At 43.9% G+C, this 17,836-nt stretch overlaps 1 protein-coding gene across 8 annotated transcripts in view; it reads left to right on the top strand.

The window, feature by feature from the left end:
- The window catches only part of CCR6 (C-C motif chemokine receptor 6), a 74,427-nt gene that overhangs the window by 48,024 nt on the left and 8,567 nt on the right, over nt 1–17,836 (top strand). For 2 of the 8 annotated variants that reach the window (XM_014858389.3, XM_070517130.1), the window contains one exon: nt 7,619–7,723. The exons of 2 other annotated variants lie outside the window; for them this stretch is intronic. The gene's annotated coding sequence lies outside the window, so the exon portion shown is untranslated. Of the gene's footprint in view, nt 1–5,143; nt 5,280–7,618; nt 7,724–8,821; nt 8,862–13,238; nt 13,427–17,836 lie in introns of those variants that run through there. 4 more of the 8 variants (XM_070517264.1, XM_070517196.1, XM_070517168.1 and 1 more) reach the window with 4 other exon arrangements.

The following is a 17,836-nucleotide window of genomic DNA, read 5'->3' as shown; positions in this document are numbered from 1 at the left end:
TGTCTTCCCCATGGGCTCCCACTCCACCCCTGGTCTTGCCACCCTCCTCCTTCCTTGATGTCCAGGTTTCAGGCCCCTTCACCACCCTAATCCTGCTCTGCAATGAGGCCCCCTCCATGCCCCAACCAGCTTCATCCCTTCCTCATCCCATTCCTCAGTGCCATTACTTCCAGACCCAGAGCGACCAACCTTCCTGGTTGGCCAGGACTGTCCTGACTTTGGCACTGAAGTTTCCATGTTCCAGAAACTCCTTCAGTTCCTGGCAAACCAGGGTAGTTGGCCACCCTAATCCTGACAGCCCCACAAGGAGAAGAAGGGTTAAGGGTTGACTCCTTCCCCTCTGTTGGTTGAAGGGTCTCTGTTGGTCCATCAGGGGCCATTAACTCCTCTGTACTTCTGGGCTGTGCCTGAGGGCTGAGCAGAAAAAAACCTTGAGTCAGAAAATCAGAGCTTTGGGTGCTTAAGATGGGAACTGTCCAAGAGGGTGGTCTCTGTCCATCACAGCTGCAGCTGGGATCAGACGCGGGTCAAGAGGACATGACGTGGGAAATCAAAAGTGATGTCTGCTGACTCCCCAGGCTGAAAGAAATAAACTTTCACCGCGTCCGCTGCCCTCCCTAACTCCATCCTCTTTTTTCCAGTCTCACCGCCGATTTTTTAAAGACACATTTTCTACAACTGTGGTCTCCATTTCCTCAGTGTGCTCTCTCAAATCCTTGTAATGAACTTTCCACTCAGACATTCATACTGAAAGCCGATCTTCAAAGAACACAGCAAACCCTGGTGATGAATACAAAGGGCAGTTTTCAGCCCTCGAATTCCCCACTCTGCAGGTTTTTCTTGAAATACTTTCCTCCCTTGATGGCCCCAATAACACTGACCTAATTTTTGAGAGACCTAATCCTTGGGGCCACTTGTTTTCTGTCTTTTTTCCTCACTTCCACTTGTTCTTCTGCTCCATAAGCACACGCACAGGTTCCCAGAGCTTTCGTCCGCATCTCTGAGATCAATGACAACCTCTCTGTTCATAACTATTCCCACATTTCTTTCTAAAGTCCCTCTTTAGGACTCCATCATCATCATCACCATCATCACCATCATCACCATCACTGCCACCATCCTCAGCTGTTCCTGTGTGTCAAACACTGTGGGACGTATGCACTCTACATGTCTCTAATCCTCACATGGATCCCCTAGAAATCTCTAATCTTCATTTCATCCAGGTGGAAACCCAGAGATTAACTTCAAAAACAGCCAACATATGGTTGACACAGATCTGAAGTCACATCAAGACTTTCCCGTTACACAATAGCTCCTCACATTCTGTGTACCTCACATTAAACTCATTTCCTTCCCCCTTTGATCGGTTTCTATAACTTCTCCATGTAGAAATGAGTTAGAAACTGAGAAATGAGTTTCCGGTCCTGATTTCCCTATTTCTGTGGAGATGGGAAACTTGGCGTCATCGTCATTCCTGCTTCCTCTTGCTCCTTACTGATGTTTCAAAATATCTCCCAAACATCACTTCTTCTTCACATTGATCCCAGAAGTGCATCAACGTTGAGATCAGAAGACATGGCTTTGAGCCTTGGCTCTTCAAGTTATGAAGCCCATGAATTTGAGGAAGTTGCTTTATTTCTCTGAGTTTCGATCTGACAACACCAACACTGTCTAGGCTTGTTGTGAAGATTAATGAAACAGAATAAGGGAAATATCAAGGTATCAACCCAAAAACCCAGAAGGCGTCATTAGCACTGCCAGTCAACTGGCCATCGTGCCTCTGCTGTGTGATGTGGGCAGGCCCGCCTTCTGGATGGCTTCCTCTCCTTGTCAGTCTTGTGAACTTGGCCTTGTCCCCCCAGAGCTCCAAGAGTCCCCCTTCAGTCCAGTCGCTCACCCTGGTCTGAGTTCGTACCTTCTTTAACTCATGCCGTTTGCCTGCCTACCCCTTCCTGCCTGGCCAGATTGCCATCTTGTCTCCTTGTTGAACTCTGGCCTTCCTCCTTCACAAAGATGGCTCAGACCATTGCAGCAGACAGAGCCCCCTCTCTCTCCCTCCTTTAAGCCCTTCACATGATTGATATTGGCTCCTCAGTGATCAACCACATACAGCCTTGCCTCATCACATTGCATGTCTTGTCATGTATGTATGCCTCAACTTTGCAACCAGGGAAGTTCCTTAAAGGCAGGAAACACATTGCACACTTCTACGTGTCTCTGGACGTAGTATAGTGCATGCAGTGGGTTTCGGAAATAATAATTTATAACAGGCAAGGTAGGTTGGTGTGCCCCTGGCTCTTTAGGTGGACAATTTTTAGACCAGACAGTTGAGGGTGTAGAGTAACAAACAGTTTCAAACCTCTGTAATCCCAAAGCTCCAGGATTCACAGTGAATATCAAAGATATACACTTGAAATCTTTGTAAATTTCAAAATTTGAGATGTCAGCACAGCTAGCAATTCTCCCTGTAAAAATGCACTTTGTCTCTGTTGGGGCACTTGCTGACATAATTTGGTGAATAGGGTTTTCTTGCTTCTCTATAGAGGAAAAGAGATGGATCCAAACTACACAGCACAGGTCCAAACCACTGCTGGATCAGATATTCTGTTTTTAAATTTGTCCTGCTACCAACTCTCCAACAGCATCATTATTTTAGATTTCTTACTTTCCTCCCCTTACTTCTAGCCCATGTTCTAACTTTTTGTTTTTATTTTATTTTTAATACATCTTCATTACTTCAGAAGAGGTTTAGAGTGTGTGATGAGGAGTAAAGGGGTGTCCCAGTTATCTACTGTTGCTTAGCAAGCCACTTCCAACTGTGGTGCCTTAAGGCAATGATTTATTACTGTCTCTTGTGGCTCTGGGGATAGTCTAGGCTCAGCTGAGTGCTTCTCAGTTGGGGTCTCTCTTGCAGTTATAGTCAGAGGGCGGCTGAGACTTGAATCATCTGAAGTTTCCACTGGGCTGGTTTGCTCCCCATGGGGCTGGCTGCTGGGTGGCATTTCAGCGGGAGTTCTCCACTGGCCCGCCCACATGTGGCCTCTCCATGTTCGGTCTTCTCAACCCAGCATGGAGACCGGGTTCCAAAAGGGAGCATGCATTCCACGAGGTCCAGTGGGAGCTGCAAGGTTCCTTGTGTCTTAGCCTCGGAAATCCCAGATTGTTACTTTCCATACTCTATCAGTCGAGCAAGTCACCAAGGCCAATGCAGATTCAAGAAGAGGCAAACTAAATTTCACCTCTTAATATGCGAGGAGCATGCCTATTTTGGGAATAGAGGCATTGAAGTTGGTCATCTTCAAAGACTGTCACAAGATGTAAACATCTCATTAAGATACAGGTAACACCCAGATCACCAGCCCTGGTGGCCCAGTGGTTAAGATTCGGTGCTCTCACTGTCACAGCCCAGGTGCATTTCCAGTCAGGGAACCACACCCACCCCCCCCCCCCATCTGTCAGTTGTCATACTTTGGTGGCTGCTTGTTGCTGTGATGCTGAAAGCTATGCCACCAGGATTTCAAATACCAGCAGGGTCACCCATGGTGGACAGGTTTCAGCGGAACTGCCAGACTAAGACAGACCAGGAGGGAGGCCCTGGCCACCCACTTCTGAAAACAATGGCCATGGAAACCCTATGAATAGCAGGAAAGCATTGTCTGATGCGGCACCGGAAGGGAAGAGGATGGTGCAGAAAGACCAGGCACGGTTCTGCTCTGCCATGCACCGAGTCTCTGGGAGTCTGAATCGACTGGCTGGTACAAACATCCAAAACACCAAGGTCAGCCAGGTTCATTTCCCAGGGCTCGGCGACTCTCGCACACCAGCCACCCAAAACCAGACTCAAGTGTGTTCCTCAGAAATATTGCAAATTACTACGTTTTAGCCCTGCACGGCACTAGCAAATATTAAACGCAGGTCCTGTTAAATCAGTGAGGGCCAAGGCGCTACTCACTTGCCGAAGGGCTGTCAGCTTTTCCAGCCACGTGCTCATCAGCAGATTTTGATCATCTGTCTGTCAATCATCTTTTGAAATTATCCCCAGAGTTGAAAACATACTAAATCCTTTGTCATCTCTTAAGGACCACTCCACATAAACTATGAGGAAGTCACTTTGACCGAAAAACTTTCTTTACACAATGGTTGCTTGAGGTCATTTGAAGTTTTACAATTTTATGATTTAAAAATTTGTTTAGGGGCAGGCCCGGTGGCACAGTGGTTAAGTTCACATGCTCCGCTTCAGTGGCCCGGGGTTTGCTGGTTTGGATCCTGGGCGTGGACCTACGCTCCGCTTGTCAAGCCACGCTGTGACAGGTGTCCCACATATAAAGTGGAGGAAGATGGGCACAGATGTTAGCTCAGGGCTAATCTTCCTCAGCAAAAAATATAAAATAAATCAATAAATTTGTTTATTCATAACCTACACACATTTCCTAAGGACCTATTTTTCCTTTTAAATTCTTCTTCCTTCTTCAGGGGACCTATTTGTATTCTCTGCTGCACCTGCATAGCGCAAGACTCCTTTCCAGTCTAAGTTTTGTAGGGTCCTGCAGTTGAAAGTGCTGTCTTTTTACACTACCATGGTGAGACCTGGCAGTTAGAATAAACGGTCACTGCAACCCTGAACCACAGGTGACATCCTCAGGGGTGCTGCACACAGTCTCAGCACAAATTGAAAGCAATTCCTTATGGCTGTGATATTAACCTGCCAGACTGTCCCTGGGCTTTGTTCCGAATGAAGTTTTCACATTCACTGTCAAATTTTCAGGCTGGAAAATTGCTTGTATAAAATGCCAAACTGTACACTGTACTTCTTGTTTTTTATGCACCTCACAATGTCATGCAAATGAGCAGGGTAATCCTAAATTTGCAGAAGATTAAATAAGTTTGAGATCTCACAGGATCTTTACCATGGGGCATTTTCTAGAGAGATAACAACAAAACGGGTCTTAGCTTCCTACGGATGACCTATAATTTGGATTTTACTTTGCAATACAGAAGGAATCTTGGGGCAAAGAATATACCAGTCGCTTTATAGGCCAGTGAGTGCCACCGAGCAGCAACCTCAGTCATCAATCGAATGGAAAGGCAAGAGACCTGGGCTGGGAGCTGGTCGAAGGCCAGGTCTGAATTCTCTACCATTCACTTCCCATCTGGGGGCAGAGAAGGAGCACGAGAGGAGGAAGTCGCTGCTGGGGAGATTCCTCCCACCTCCCTCCCTCTTTGCTCTCTACTTCTGGAAGGTGGCCCACATACTGGTCCTGAGTTCCATTGTGTTCCAGGTAAGGAAGGGTAATTGAGCCATCCCAGTCCCTCAGCTTCTCTGTATGGCTGCACAATACTGCCTTTATCAACATGCTGCACTCTATTTACTATTCTTTCTTGGTCCTTAGCAAAGTCACATCTTTTCTTTTCTTTTTCTTTTTTTTTTTTTTGAGGAAGATTAGCCCTGAGCTAACATCTGCCACCAATCCTCCTCTTTTTGCTGAGGAAGATTGGCCCTGAGCTAACATCCATGCCCATCTTCCTCTACTTTATATGTGGGATGCCTACCACAGCATGGCTTGATGAGCAGTGTGTAGGTCCATGCCCAGGATCTGAACCAGCAAACCCCAGGCCACTGAAGTGGAATGTGCGAACTTAACTTCTGCACCACTGGGCTGGCCCCTGTTTTCCTTTTTTTCAGGCAGGTCAAATCCAGGGCTACAACTAGCTCTAAAGGGTTTACCTTCTCACCTTCATGCTAAACAAGACCATCGAAGGGGAGGTTCAGGGAACAGGTAGAAAGGATGGAGCTAGAGAATGTGTGATGTGTGTGTCCCCAAATTCCACAGGTGGCCTGCATGTTCCTCCACAGGGAGTCTGGGGCCCCTAGGCAGCCCTTTTAGCAGCTTCCTTCCACAGCAAGAAGCAGAACCTCAGTGGAGCCGGTGGAGGTGAGGACAGAGGGATGATGACAAGGCGGCAGTGGGAAGGGCAGAAAAGAGGTGTTTGCTTTTCTCTCCTTCTCTCCATCCCATGATCAGCCAGTTCCAGGTCAGAGACAACCAGGGAAGTCACATGGAAGGTTCTCTTCAAACAGAAGAGAGGACTGGGCATCCCTTGTGGAGGGGAATCTTATGCTCTTTCAAAGAAAAACAACTCAGGACTTAGTGAGAAGAGTCTTTTATTCAAAAGGATTATCATAAGCGGGGAAGAGACCATCGCAACAGGTGCCCTGTAGTGGTGAGGTCTGCAGGCATCTCAAAATCAGACAGAAAAAGACTTTTCTTCCACAGGGTCCAGGAAGGCAAATGGATGAGTGGACTCTTTGGAGGGAAATGACTAATGGGGTCTGCCAGGAAAGGGGTCCGGCTGTGGTCAGCGGATTCCCAAGAAAGGCTGACGAGGGGGCAGGTTCCACTCTTCAGGGTTCACTAGGGCTTGGGGGACAAGCTGGGTCAGGGATCTGCAGGAAGGAGAGAAGCCTGACCAATGTTTCATCGAGACAAAGCAGAGGGTCAGCCACGGGCAGCAGTGAGCTCTTGGCCAGCTCACAAGTGAAAGGAGGCACGGGGTTCCGAAGGAGGGAAGGTGGGAATCAACCCAGGGTTGCTTTCATTGATCTCCAGGTCCCTTTGCTATAAATCTTCCCGTATTTCTTAAGACTTGATTGACAGAAACAATTTATGATGGGGAAGACCTTTATGACTCCAGAATTCTTTGCCCCTTTTAAAATTTTTTTTAACCATTCACACCTAAAAATGGGTTCCCCAAATGAATCATCAATTGTTAGATTGAATGACAGGGCACACGTTAGATTTGTCACCCGTCATCTCATAATGATCATGTGCTTGGCTTTTTAGGGACCAATGTTTATTTTTTTAATTGAGGTATAATTAACATGTAATATTATATTAGTTGCAGGTGTACAATATAATGATTCAATATTTGTATATATTGCAAAATGACAGCCACAGTAAGTCGAGTTAACATCCACCACCACACGGGGTGTCTTCGATCTCAAATGATACAATAATGGCTAATATTTACTGACGACCCACTCTGTGCCAGCACTGTTCTAACTGCCTTACCTGGACTGACCAGTCATTTCTTACGACACTGTGAGGTTAGAAACATTACGGTCTTTATCTTACAGAGGAGGGAACCGTGGCATTGAGAGGGTCAGTAACTTATCTGTGGGTGCACAGCTTTTGGGGTGAATTGAGAACAGAGGCTCCAGAGGCTGCATCAGTAACCACAGTGCTCACGTGGCCTTATCTCAACATTTTCAAATCTTCCAGGCAGCTTGCAAAGTGTCCTTGCCCACAGAGATAATTAGGCAAAGAAGTGTGAACGTTTGAGTACAAACTCAGTTGAAAAGCAACTCACAGAGTCATTCTCCAGAGGAACTACCACACCCAGGGCTCTCCGTCCTCATCACTTTTGCTCCTGGTTTGACTTTGTTTCCAGGGAGTCATATGATGGTTTTATAACCTACAGGATATACATGGTTAACCATCTGCATTTGGGCAAATAGGCGTTACTTTTAAGTAGGAAGTGGTACTTTCAATTTTTCAATTCAGCAATTTTCTTTTGGCCAGTTCTGGTCTCTCACTGCCTTTTTCTTAATGACCATTAGAAAGTGCATCTTGGTAAGAGACTCACATTGGCGATGTGGGCTCCTGGAACATCACTGAGGGGAGCATAACAGAACAATTCACTTCGGATCACAGCATCTCTCAAGGTGAGCTTGGCTTTACAACCTTCACTCCTTTCAAAAATGCCTTAAATTCTGTAATATCTGAGTCTAGGAAGTACTGGACGTGGAATTGTTTCTCTTAAGAATTCCAGAATTCTGGCATATTGACTGTGTTAACACTTAATAAAACATTCTCACCTTCACGAATACCTTGACCTTATAGGTTTAATGATAGTACAGTGTTTTCAAGAAGTTCGCTTTCCCTCTAAATGTACCATATGTGACTTGATAATCATCGCCTTGCATGAGAACACAGGTGATGGTTTTGGCTTTGCTTGTTCATACGGTAAATATCGATATCTGGAGAGATATGCAACTCTTTATTTAACAAAGTGCATGAAAAGATTTTGAAAAGCTAAAAAATAAGCTAAGAAACATTTTGGAGGCACTGCTAAAAGTGATCTATGCGATGAAAGGTAATGAGTGAGCGTCTCGAACAGCTGGAGGTTGAGTGGGAAGGAGCTTGTAAGGAGAGCTGTTTAAGAAACATTGATGGGGGGAAGTTTTTATGAGACTCAGTGCATTACAGGAAAAGCTCTGATAAAGGCTGCAAATGCCATAATGATCATGAAACTGCTGTCTCATGGCCATAAAAGAATAATACATAATGATCTTTAAGAGAGCTTGCCACAGGTTACCTCCACAGCCTTGTAGCAGCAGAAAATAGATGTTGTAGAGATCAGCACTCTAAAGAAAGAGATAAATGCAAGGTCTGAATTCAAGCCATTCTTGAAATGATTGAAGGTATAATTTCTGCAAATAAAAAAGAAAATGTCAATCTGAGCTTCCAAAGAAGCAAAAGGAACCAAAAGGAAAAAAAAAAACTTATATACAAATCACTGGAAAAAACCTTTTGGCTTCTTTCTTAACCACTCTTATTCAAAAGCAGAAGGAAGCCAGCGTAAAGTTTCAGCTCCACTGAGGTTTATCTAAAAAAGGATAAAAAACTGTGTGTTCATGATTCAAATGAATTAAGAGAACATAAATTTATTAAATACCTACCGTTGCAGTATATGAGAATCTGATATCAATAAAAGGTATTGAAATAAAGCTATTATTTAAGATCTTGTGGGAATTTTACAGCCCTTCAGTAAGACTTGCTGCAGACAAAGTGAATTAGAAGGTGAGTAAGAGATGATATGAAAAGTATCACTATTACTCAGAGCCCTGTGTGAGCCACTGTCTTCCCATCTATACAATGGGTATAACATCTACCTTGAAGGGTTTTTATGAGGTTGAAAGAATAGATACAAAGCAGTGGTCCCAATGCCGGCATGTAATTAGAAGTTAATTTGCAGCACACACACAAATATGCACATATAAGACATTTACACACTCACACACTCATGCACACACATAAGATATATACACATGCATAATATATACATGCACACCCATGCACACACATACATGCACACACATAGCCTAACACACATATGCACGCTCATATACCCACTCTTTTTTAGTTCTCGTTCCTTGTCTCGTTAGGCCATCACTATTTACGAAAGTAAGCATCGATTTAAAATCTTCTGCTTTAATTTTAACAAGCTGTCAACTTGTTATGGAGTTTCTTTAAATTAAAACTTTAACACACTTTTCCTTGCTGATAATATTTTGATAAATATTATTAACGGTTTCCCCGTACTTAATTTTCTTGGGTAATGTCTGCCCTTGGCCAAATGGACCAACAAAAGAGAGCTGGTCTGTCAGCCACTCCCTTCTGCTTTGTCAGGCTCCTTCTCTCTTCTCTGGGGGACCCCACTTCCCTTTTGCTGTCCTTCTGTCTGCTGCCACCTCTGCTGGTCCCACCAGAGAGCCGACTTGTAATTTGTCTCCCGAAGACTGTATCCTCAGTCAACTGGCGCCAGTTAAGATGCTTGCTACTAAGGACTTGAACTGTTTCCCACCTGTCGCTGGTCGTCTGCGTTTGACTAGACAATTCACAAAGCCATCAAAGTCCAAAGAAATGGTTTTCTACGAAGTTGAGTCACCGTGGAAGGCCTGGTGGAGATGAGTGTGGCTGTGTGGCAAGAAGGGAGCACAGCCTCGTGTTTCTTAAACTGCACAGTCTGGGTTATGACCCTGTTCTCCGGCTCACTGGGCTGGTTCTGCTTTTCAGGGTGCATATTACTAGGTGTTCTTTCATTTTTGAGTGAATTAACCAATTAGCGGTTAGTTTCTGAGACTCTTTTGCCATTGTACCTAGTAAAAATGGTACTAGGCAGCCAAATTATTCTGTTGCAACAAAGTAAGTTCATATTTTAAATACTGCGTTAAAAATGCTACTCTGTCACATTGTTATTCTTAAAGTAACACTTTGTTTTCAAGCATGGCAACAAAATCTTTGAAACATTAACATGGAAAGGCAGAAGCTGTTCCCACTTACCCTGTGTGTACGATTACCCTTAGGATGGTGGCACACTGGCTTTTCATTTAAAAGGGTAATATACATATATATACATGGTTTTAAACCTTAAATGCAAAAGTCACATGAAGGTTTAACTTTTCATTATACGCCTCTAAAAAAGGAAGAAAAGCCATTCAGAGATGTATCTTTTAATAAAAGTTGGTTTCCAAGTATATCCACGGTGAGAAGAGAATCAATCAGGAGGTAGCCCGAGGCCGGCATAATTTCTGTCTCAAGCAATTTGTGAGGGATTGGATACCCTCCCAGGCAGACACCGGCATGGAGACCAGCTTGCTGCCTAAGGATGGATAACCCGCTTGGCTTGGTGGCACCTCTCGCCACGCTCGCCTCAGTGGCAGTGTCAGCACTGGAGAGACCGCGAGCTGCAGAGGTGAGAAGCCTGTGTGCCTGGCACTTACACCTGCCTTCGAAGGAATGAATTGGCGAATATCTCCTTTAGGCCAGCTTTTCCCGAAGTGTTTCCCGAAGAACACTGGCTCTAAAGGGTCTGGAGGCAAGCAGGTCTGGGAGATCGTGCTTACTCAAGCAGGGCTCCGAAGAGCCGTGGATAATAAACTGTGATTCAAATATCCAAGAGGAGGAGCCATTTATTAGCATGGCCCAAACTCATTTAACCCCAGAGCAATGTTTCACCCTCCTTTCCTCTCTCCTCTCTCCCTCCTACCTTCTACCCAGAGCATCTCTGGGAACGGACTTGTAAATGCCGATCTATTCTAGTGGTATAGTCGTTTGATGATGGAATTCTCTGTGAAGCAACCATTCCAGTGCTCACACATCAATATGCGTTTGAATAATATGGAGATTGTGTGAATGTGAAGAGATAAATGATCAAAGCAGACATCCATAGGACGTATGGATGTCACCTAACATCAAACTTGACTAATGATTCAAAAGACACAGACAAGCGTGAGGCCCAGAGAAACATCCCTTTCCTGGAGGAGCCCCAAACCATCAGTCATAGCTTACTAAAAATGGGTTTTGGTTACAGATTAATATGAAGTGTGTGGACACTATATGTGAACACCTTGCTCTCAAAGGCTCCCCACTCGTCATACAAGTAGAATCTGCCTGTGTGCCTGCTTCCCCTCCTCCCGTGTACTATGCTCCAGCTGTCCATAAAATCTGTGTTTGTGTGCAGTAAGAAATCTAGGTACACAGGGAGAGTTTGTTTAAAGGTGTTTTTAGATAAGAACTTCTAGGTACTTTCCAAGTGCCATTAGCCTGTTTCCAAGGCGGGCTGGTCAAGGTTAATCATTCCTGGTGTCCCTAGCCGCTGGGAACCCTTTCCTCCCCAAAGAGCTCTAGCTTCAGAGATTCTTATTCAAGAGGTCTGATCCACCCCATTTTCAGTAACGACTCGCCCCTCTCTGCTTTCGAGATAACCATCTCCTGAGGTGGCCCAACACCATTCTTGCTAAGCTGTTCAACGATTCTTCCTAACGTTGGGTCAAAATCTGTTTATATGATCTCTACTCATTGGTTATTTTCTTACGCTGGAGGGGGGAGGGATCCTTAGCCTACACCCTCTTTCAAATGACCACCTTGCAAGTAGCTGATAACTTCATTCCTACCTGGCCCTTCACCTTTTTAGGCTAAACAAGTCCAGTTCTGATATGCAGTGGTTTCTTTTCATCATCATGATCACTTTGCTACAGCTGATGCCAGTGGGTCATTTTTTCCATAGCTCGACTCAGAATTATTGTGTAAACCTGACCTGTGCCGGGTTGATGGGACTGTTGCTTATCTCATTCTAAACCTTACAGTTTTCATAATTTAGCCTAAAAGTTAAACCTGAATTAATTTTAACAGGCTACATTTATCGAGCACTGTTTTAGGTTTCTATTGGTGCCATGACCAATTACCACAAACTTAGCAGCTTAAACATCACAAGCTCAGTATCTTACCGTTCTGTAGCTCAGAAGCCTGATAGCAGTCTCACCGGGCTCAAATCGAGGTGTTGGAAGGGCTGCCTCTCTTTTGTAGTTTCTAAAGAAGGATCTGTTTCCTTGCTCCATTGAATTGCTGCGAGAATTCACCTCTTTGCTGGCTGTGGGACTGAGATCCTCATTTGCGTATTGGCTGTCAGCTGAAGGCCATTCCTAGCTCCCAGAGGTCACCCACATTGCTTGGTTTGTGGCCCCTTCTTCTGTCTTCAAGGCCAGCAACAATAGACTGAGTCCCTCTCGCGCTTTGAATCTCTTCTCCTCCTTCTCCGTCTCAGCTGGGAAAGATTCTCCACATTTAAGGACTCACAATCATGGGTCCCACCTGGGACTCACCAGTCCCATCCATCAGGCCCACCTGGATAAGCCAGGATCCTCTCTCCATCTCAAGGTTTGCACCCTTAGTCCATCTGCAAAGTCCCCTTGGCCATGGAAAGTCACAAGTTCATGGGTTCTGCAGATTAGAGCATGGATATCTTTGGGGCCATGATTCTGCTGACTGCAAGCATTGTCCCTGTCCATCAGCATCGTGCCTCTGTTATTAAACATGAAAGTAATGCGTCATCGAGATGGGGAAATACGATCCAGATGAAAGTAAAGTCAGATGGTTAGATGGTTAGATGATGAACTGCGGCCATTCTGCTGATTCACCCACCTCTTAGTGAACTTACTATCCAATAAAACTCTTAAAATTTCGGCTGCTGCTGAACTCCCATTTTGCATCTGTGTAGTGGACTATCCAAATGCAAGTGCAGATTCTATTTTCCCTACAAAATTTTACCATACTAGGTTTGACCCATTGATTCTGTCCAGAGATTTTGCACATTGATTCTGCCAACCAATATAATAATTACACTTTTAGGCTTCTTGTCATCTTCAGACCTGATGAGCTTGCCTCCTCTCTTTTTGTCCCTAACATCCAGAAAAATAATGGGCAGCACACAGCTGAAGACAAAGACTGGCACGATGTCAACGAGGGTAGAAGTGGTACCATGTGGGCAGTCACTCAAACAACTAGCAAACCATATAACTGTACTCTCACCTAGATTGTACCTCCACATCTTGATTACTTACAAATTTCAGATTTAATCATAGATTCGAATTGTCACAATGCCTCTCTAATCTGCAGTCTAGTGACCATGACAACCAAGGCTAGGACCGTGACAGGGCTGTGAGCAAGCCCGTGCTGGCTGAGTGCTCACCACTTCCGTCCGCAAGCTCTCCAATCATTTCTTCACGATACACTTCAGCATCCTGCCTACAATCCACAGCAAATGCGCTACCTCAACTGGAGGCATTTGTCTTCTCTCTCTGCAGGTGAGTTTTGAGAGTTCTTACACAAGCCTGGTCTCTGGAACCCCCACAGGCATCAGTCATTGGCTCAGGCACCCTAACTTCCAGTGTCTCATTTGGTGGAGTGCCACGTTGGGCCTTGCATGATACCCCAGGAGCCTGACAGGATTAAGAAGTCCTGTGAGAGGTTAACACTCAGGCAGGTGGTGACAGCTAGTCACTGAGACGGCAACAATTACCGCTTTACTCAAGACAGCTGACTACTGGCAAAGAAGGCTCTTTGCAAAACCACCTCGAATAAAACAACACCTCTAAGTGTATCATATGATTTCCCCTTAGATGCCTCAAAACTCTTGCTCCAAAGGGCAATTTAGAACAGTTTGTCCTAAACATTCCCTTCCTACCAACTAATTTTGTAGAAGTTTTTGTAAACTCATCTGTTTGAGAAACACTGACTTAGGAAATATTTAAATTTCAAAGATCAGCAAAGTACATTTTAAGAATCAGTTGAGCGAAATGCTTTTTTATATGCAATTTACTGAGTTCAAAATAAGATCTAGCAAGGATGGTGGTGATGAGGAGGCTGTGCAAGAAAGAAAATGATGAGCCTTCCAAACGAGATGGAACAAGACTCCTGTTTCAAGTAGCTTGACGATTGTTGATTTGTTTGTTTGCCAAGAAATGGAAGAAAGACTTAATGCATTCACTGTCATCTCTCGTCAAACAATGTTATCCATCTCATCATCAAGATAACAGGATATTTCACTCTCAGCTCATTAAACAAAGTGCAGAAACCATGCTTAAAACTTCTTTATGTCTTTACCATCACAATTTTCATAACAGAAAGTCCAGAGAGCTGACCGTTGCTATTCAAGACTGGAGGTAATTTACTTGAACAAAACGTGTATAGGCTTCTTTACACGTTGTGGTGGCACAGACGCCAATCTGTCACCAACGCAATTTCCTTAAGACAATTCACATGATTTTTGTGGTAAGAGCAGTGGTCTGGGGCACACTGAATCATTTCCAATCACCGTGGGTAACTGGCACACACCTGAAATTGACAGTAATCATTTTTTTTTTTTTTGAGAACACTGGTTCTTAACCACAACAGCTTTAAATTCGTCATTATCCAGATTTGCATATTGCTTATACCCAACAGGTACATAACACTATCCCTAAGAGATATGAAACTTACAAATTTTGGCTTATTGGGGTTTATTCTGCCATTCTAACCAGAAATAAGAGTAAATCAAAAGAAATTAAAATCACGTCTCATGAATAGACATAATTCAGACCAAACTTGTAATGTCTGCCTGCGCGGCCCCAGGACGCAGACACCAGCCCAGCTCCTCCTGCTGACATCATTGCAAAGCCTTTCCCGACATTGAACTTCTCTTCACCAAGAGCTAGTCACTTGTTTTTCTGTAAATTTCACTATTCTTGTTGGTATTACATAGTTTACAATGGTTATAATGACAGTTTCTTGGAGCTTCTGTTTGATTTTTGTTTGCATCCTCAGTGCCTACCCTCAGGAGATGTTTCATAAATAGTTGTTGAACTGAGTTAAATGTGAATTCAGAAAACATTATATATCACAGTGGGGTTTAAAAATATTTTCCTTAGGGGCTGGCCCCGTGGCCGAGTGGTTAAGTTCGCGCGCTCCGCTGCAGGTGGCCCAGTGTTTCGTTAGTTCGAATCCTGGGCGCGGACATGGCACTGCTCATCAGACCACGCTGAGGCAGCGTCCCACATGCCACAACTAGAAGAACCCACAACGAAGAATACACAACTATGTACCAGGGGGCTTTGGGGAGAAAAAGGAAAAAATAAAATCTTTAAAAAAAAAAATATTTTCCTTAAGTGGGGGCGCAGCTGGGCATTGAGTACGCAGGATGCCGGGGCATCCCTCGCAAACTTCTAATTGCCACTGCATGCCCATCATTATGAACACCACCTCATATGATATGAATGTCATTATGCCCCTTCTCACCCCAACCCCATCTCACTAAGGAACCCATATTGACACCCTCTTGGTCTGGCATTCGGTCTGACCTCTCGGGAACCACATCCTCTTCCGCAGCTCCCTGACTGCACCTTCTCGGGAGTCTCCTGTGACCCCCACTTGATGCCTTCTCCTCCTGCTGCTCTTCCCAACCCCCGTCCCATTCACCTGTACCCCACCCCTTCCCACAGTCTGTATCTTTTCCTCCTTCAGTGATCTTCTGCCGTCCTACTTGCCCCGTGAAGCTTTTCCAACCTCCTCAGTCCTCAGCGAAGACTTTGACCTATAGCATCTGCTATCTGTTGACAGCACATTAAATGGAACTATGCGCAGTTACTTTTAAATGAGCTTTATTGAGGTACAATTTACATACAACAAATGTCACCAATTTGAAGTATCCGGTTTAGTGGACCAACGCTCACCACCATCATAATCCTGATGGGGAACATTTCTTTCCATCACCACACAAAGTTCTCTGCGTCCCTTTCCAGCCAATCTCTTCTTCCCATCCCTGACCCACAACAATCACTGACTTGATTTCCATCACTACTGTTCTGCCTTTTCTAGAATTTCGTATAAATGGAGTAAAGCAGGCCCTGGGCTTCTATGTCTGGACTCTTTACCCAGCAAAGCACCTTTGAGATTAACCCACGCTGAAGCATGTATCATTAGTTTCTCGTTGTTGTTGAAAGGTGTTCTACTACACGGATATAACACAATGTACTAATCTGTTCATCAGCTGATAGACATTTGGGTTTTTTCCAGTTTCGGGCTATTAAGACTAAACCTGCTGTGAATATTTAAGTGCGAATCTTTCGTTTTCAATTCTCTTGGGTGAATACGTAAGAGTCAGTTGCTGATTCATTTGGTAAGTCGAGGCTTAACTTAGAAGAAACTGCCACCTTGTCTTCTCAAAGCAAAGCAGGTATATGATTTTGCATTCCCACCGCCAAAGTGCATCAATGGCTCCTCATCTTCATCCATGCTTCTCGTCTTGTCTGCCTCTTGATTTTAGCCGTTCTAGCAGGTGTGAAATGATATCTCTTTGAGTTTTAATTTGCATTTCGCTAATTAATGCATTAATTAATGCATTAAGATGCATCGAGCATCTTTTCTTGTGCTTATTTGCCATCCATGTATTTTCTTTGGTGAATTGACTTAAAATATTTTGCCTGTTTCTTACTGAGTTCTGTATTGACATTGAGTTGATGCTGAGTTGTAAGAGTTCTTTTTTTTTTATTGAGGTCATAATAGTTTATAATGTTGTGAAATTTCTGTTGTACATTATTATTTCTCAGTCACCATATATATATGCTCCTTTACCCCTTGTGCCTGTCCCCCAATCCCTTCCCCTCTGGTAACCACTAATCTGTTCTCTTTGTCCGTGTGTTTGTCTATCTTCCAAATTTGAGTGAAATAATGTGGTGTTTGTATTTCTCTGTCTGGCTTATTTCACTTAGCATAATACCCTTCAGGTCCATCCATGTTGTTGCAAATGGGACAATTTTGTCTTTTTTACGGCTGAGCAGTATTCCATTGTATATATATACCACATCTTCTTTATCCACTCATCAGTTGATGGGCACTTAGGTTGCTTCCACGTCTCGGCTATTGTAAATAATGCTGCAATGAACATAGGGGTACATAAGTCTCTTTGAATTGTTGACCTCAAGTTCTTTGGATAAATGCCCAGTAGTGGAATAGCTGGATCATGTAGTATTTCTATTTTTAACTTTTTAAGGAATCTCTATACTCTTTTCCAGAGTGGCTGCACCAGTTTGTGTTCCCACTAGCAGTGTATGAGGGTTCCCTTTTCTCCACATCCTCTCCAACAATGCTATTTTTTGTCTTGTTAATTAGAGCCATTCTGACAGGTGTAAGGTGATATCTCATTGTAGTTTTGATTTGCATTTCCTTGATGATTAGTGATGATGAGCATCTTTTCATGTGCCTGTTGGCCATCTGTATATCTTCTTCAGAAAAAAATATCTGTTCATACCCTCCGGCCATTTTTTGATTTGTTTGTTTGTTTTTTTGTTGTTGATTTGTATGAGTTCCTTATATATTTTGGAGATTAACCCCTTGTGGGATGTATATGATTTGCAAATATTTTCTTCCAGTTGGTGGCTTGTCTTTTTGTTTTGTTTCTGATTTCCTTTGCCTTCCAGAAGCTGTTTGGTCTGATGAAATCCCATTTGTTTCTTTTTCCTTTTGTTTCCCTTGCCTGAGTAGCCACGGTATTTGAAAAGATCCTTCTAGGAGTGATGTCAAAGAGTGTACTGCCTATATTTTCTTCTAGGAGTTTTATGTTTTCACATCTTACCTTCAAGTTTTTAATCCAGTTTGAGTTAATTTTTGTGTATGATGAAAGATAATGGTCTATCTTCAACCTTTTGCATGTGGCTGTCCAGTTTTCCCAGCACCATTTA

The sequence above is a fragment of the Equus asinus genome, chromosome 1 (assembly GCF_041296235.1).
Source record: "Equus asinus isolate D_3611 breed Donkey chromosome 1, EquAss-T2T_v2, whole genome shotgun sequence".
NCBI classification, from domain to species: Eukaryota; Metazoa; Chordata; class Mammalia; order Perissodactyla; family Equidae; genus Equus; species Equus asinus.
This window is presented reverse-complemented; position numbering and strand designations above follow the sequence as displayed.